Source organism: Enhydra lutris, unplaced genomic scaffold (genome assembly GCF_002288905.1).
Source record: "Enhydra lutris kenyoni isolate GAN:26980312 unplaced genomic scaffold, ASM228890v2 scaffoldscaffold53, whole genome shotgun sequence".
NCBI lineage: Eukaryota > Metazoa > Chordata > Mammalia > Carnivora > Mustelidae > Enhydra > Enhydra lutris.
In genome coordinates this window covers 13,305,068-13,309,762 of record NW_019154137.1, presented here as the reverse complement: position 1 = coordinate 13,309,762, position 4,695 = coordinate 13,305,068, and positions in this window count along the sequence as shown.

Here is a 4,695-nt window from a genome sequence, read left to right as displayed (position 1 = left end):
ATGTGCTCTCACTCTCTCCCTCTCTCTAAAATAAATAAACCTTTAAAAAAAAAAACAACAACACGATCGTATTCAAATAATGGCAGATACCGCCATCCTGGTTCCCTAACCTCATCTGTCCATCTAATTTACTTCATGTTCTCTCCTGTTCATCTCCTTTAGCCACTGCTCTTGTGAGTACTTTATTACTGATGGAAGTGTCTAATATACTTGTAAGTTTATGTTCCCCTGATAACATTCATGTAGGAATGTACTGACACCCTACCTTTCAGGTTTTCTCACCTTTTTCCTTTAATGAGTGGGACAAACAGAACTGTCACTTTATACTTAGGTCTTTTATGAGTTTTCCTTGGTCTTTATTTTGTGTGTGAATTTGCCCACCTCCACCCCCAAGTAGATAACAAGCTGTCCGAGAGAAATAACTGTCTTTTACTTCTCTTACATCCCTTTCAGCCACTAACAAAAAGTATAAGAGGGCCTCAATAAATACTGTTCATTCATTCTGAGTGAATTCATTCATGCCACTAGGAAATACTGTCCTAGATGGATTATACTAACTTCTGAATTCAGATGTACTCTTTTTTTTCTTCTCAGAAGTAAAATTTTGGGGAGCACCTGGTAGCTCAGTCAGTTTCAGCTCAGGTCATGATCTCATGGGTCATGGGATCAAGCCCTGCATCAGGTGCAGGAGTCAAGAGTCTGCTTAAGATTCTCTCTCTCCCGGGGCACCTGGGTGGCTCAGTGGGTTAAGCCGCTGCCTTCGGCTCAGGTCATGATCCCAGGTCCTGGGTTCAAGCCCCGCATCGGGCTTTCTGCTCAGCGGGGAGCCTGCTTCCTCCTCTCTCTCTGCCTGCCTCTCTGCTTACTTGTGATTTCTCTCTGTCAAATAAATAAATAAAATCTTTAAAAAAAAAAAAAAAAAAAAGATTCTCTCTCTCCCTCTCCCTCTACCCCTCACCCCGTGCACTCGCTCTTGCTCTCTTTCTCTCTTTAAGTAAATAAATCTTTTTTTTAAAGAAGTAAAATTTTATTCTGAGCTTGTATTGTAATATGCCAGAGTTAAAAGGTATTCTGTGGTTCTGTGCTTTGTGCTACAACTGGACATTCCAACTGTAGTGACTTAAGCAATCTATGCTTTTCACTGTAGCTGAGAAAGTGACTGGAAGCTGATCTACCACATTCAGTAGGCAGTGCCATCATTGAAAGAGCAGCCAAAAGCCCTTTGCTTCTGTACCTTGGCTGCCTTTGTAACTCAAATTCTATCATGGAATGGTGGTAATGCCTCTGCTAATTTTCACTTAACCTCTCCATGTCTCCCTGTTTTCTTCAAAAAAGCCCATCAATATTGACCTGCCTTCCAGGGATGTTTTGAGGACATAATGCTGTAGCCACAAAAGGAGAGGACACTCAGCAGTAATTGGGGGCCTGTTTAGCCACCCAACCACCCATTATCACTAGTACTCACATTGCTTCTAATGTATCATAATAATGCAACTTGTAATCCACATATGGGGGTAATTTATGTTAGGTGGTGATTGTTAGTAATAACAAGCTGTTTGCACATGCTCAGAATATAGTTGTACGCATCTCTTTTTTCTCTTCCTTTGTTTGCAAGTCTAATTTTATAACCTTTTGCCAACCTGTTTTTACCTTTTGCACTGCATATACCATTACTTTTATTCTTTGAATAAGCTTAGTATCTCAACGAACAGCTAGAACACAGGAGACTGATTTGGAAAAGCAGTTTAAGTAGCCAAGTCCAATTAACGAATGGTGCTGGATTTTATCACTCAGCTTTATTAATGGACTTCATTCCCGCTGTATCACATTTCTTTCCCTAACACATTTGTATAAAAGCCCTTGCCTCTCTCATTAACCCCTTTGGCTGGTGTTAACCCATTCCTGGGCATTTGTTGCCATAGCTGCAGCCATCCCTCAGCTGGAGCCCTCCTGTTAGACCCTGCTGTGGCCATGCAGGTCTGGCTTGCTTGTTCCAGGCGTCAGCTGTTAGGCGGAGGGCAAGAGCCTTGCAACCTCAGAGGTCAAACTGCTGTCCCATATACTTAAGCCCTGTCTATATTTTTTTCTTTGCAGCAGATGGGCATGTGGCTGTCCAGCCTCAAGGCTGGGAAATGTGTATGGGAATATTACCAGCCCTCTTCTTCTCTCACCCCCTCCTGGGCACCCAAGCAGGTAGCCTAGCTCCATATTCAAAAAGATGATCGATATTTCCCCTCTGTTGTTTGAATCTCTTCAACACCTGCGGCAGCTGTGGGGAATCATGCACAACTTTTGTCTGTTCAGTGAAATAATTGCCAGCAGTTTTATGGAACATCTCTTGTGTGTATTTTTACCCATTTATAGATTTGATTATATCGTTTGTAGAATGGAAACGTGGCTTTTCACTGCTTACTCTCATTCTCACAAATCTTCAAGGAGAGACTCTTTTTAAAAACAAAATGGAAATAACATGCAAATGGTTATGTTAATATTGCACAGGCAAAAGTCAGGATCTTCAGGTGGTTCCTTAGGCACAAACTGATCAGATGATGAGCACATCCTGCATGCATTTCTGTTCAAGTTACCAGCTAGAACTGTCCTATGAGAAATGACTAAGAAGAGAAAATGTTAGATGCCTATAATGTGTGACTCCTTTCTGCCCTAGGCTCCAGCACTGACGTAGGCCAGAGTAAACTCCCACACACGCAGATTGGACAGGTACAGTGGGATTTGAGGAGGATGTTTGTAGGTGGAAAATTTCCATGTAGACAGTAATACAGAGTTAGAAAAGAAAATTTAATTTTGTCTGCGCTGTGCCAGCTTTGCCAGACAGCTGGCAAGGGTAAATCTGGGAATTATCTCCAGACTTAGAAAATTCATAACTATCTAGTCTTCTACTTTGACGTTAACAGAACTGATATTATAGCATCATCAACAGCATTAACAACTAACATTTATAGAGTATCTCACAGCTTTCAAAAACTTTTACAATTGATATATCTGGTCTAACCATCTCACCAATCCTCTAATATCAGTATTATAGTTGTCTGCATTTTTGTGATGAGGGAGCCAAATCTCAGAGATGGTAGGTAACTTGCCCAAGGTCACACAGCCAGTAAGTAGCATAGTCTTCTGATTCCAAAACCCTGAGATACCCATGCTAGGCAATACACATAGCCCTGTCACCCTCTCTTTAGCCCACTGCCATCTCCATGTCTCCAAACCTCTGGGTAAACAAATTAAGGCCCATGCAGTGATTTGCTTGGGGAAAAAAAAAAAGGAAAAAGAAGAAAAAGAAAGTAGCCATATTACAAAAGAATTACTGTCTTTCCAAATGGGTTCACCATTAAATGATATCTTTTTTTTTTTTAAAGATTTTATTTGTTTATTTGACGGACAAAGATCACAAGTAGTCAGAGAGGCAGGCAGAGAGAGAGGAGGAAGCAGGCTCCCCGAGGAGCAGAGAGCCTTATGGGAGGCTCGATCCCAGGACCCCGGGATCATGACCTGAGCCGAAGGCAGAGGCTTTAACCCACTGAGCCACCCAGGTGCCCCATTAAATGATATCTTTAACACACATGTTCGTTCATGGATCACAGACTACTACTGGAAAAGCTGCATGGGGTAGGCAGAGAAGCAAGGGAAAGGAGAGAAATGTGAGAGAGAATAGCACAAAGCAAAGCTCTTGGCAACTAAAGAATCCTTCAGAAATTCAGACAAAATATTTCTGAAGAGATAGCATTGCCATATCTAGTAGTACTGTAAGGATACACAAGTAATGATTAACACAAAATTCAGAATAGTGGTTACCTCTGAGGGGAGATGGAAGGAATTAGGGAGGGGCATGTGAGGCCTTTAAAGGTAATAATTATATTCTTTTTCTTAAACTGCATGTTGGGTACACAATTTTCATTGCACCTTTTTTTTAATACTTTACACTTATCTCTTATAATTCCCCCTTTGTACCTATTCAGTTTATAGAGAAAGACAGTGTGAATCAGTGAACAAATAGGATTTGACATATAGAAATTAGCTTTACATTTTTAAAATAGGTAGCCACTCTTGAAAGCTAGTTTCACTTTCGTTAAAAAAAAAAAAAAAAAGTAGCCACTTTGCTCTGACAAAGTGTCCCAGTGACATACCAGTTGGTTTCTCAAGAAGTTGTGATGTGTGGGGAGGACGTGCTTTCCCATAATTTTCCCAGGGTCTTTGAGCATTTCAGCTGTCTTGTCCCTCCCCTCTTCTTTCTCACAGTGAACTTCCAGGTTCTAGGAGAAGAAAGAACAGTGGCACGGTCATTTGGAAATTTGAAATTAAGTGCTTGAACTATAACCACGGATTTTTGGGTTGTTACCCAGAGAGTTATTATCTTTTGGCTTTCCTTGGTGTTGAACCTGACAGCAAATGCAGTGAACCAGTAGGCTTGTGTATTTGTTTTCGTCACTGGTTGATTTCTCTCTGAGCAATCTAGGAATTCTATAAGCACAGGCTGACAGGAATTATGGCTTTTCTTCCATGTGGAAATAAGTGGATAAGCAAATACTCCCAGCCTGATTTTCTTTCCAATTCATTATTTACAGGGAATTCACCCTCTGTAATCATTTTCAAATCAAATTTGCTCTACCAATCCCTGTAAGGTTTGCTCTGGAGATCATCACCAACGTAGATATCTTTTACTTTTTAGCAGCTTATGTC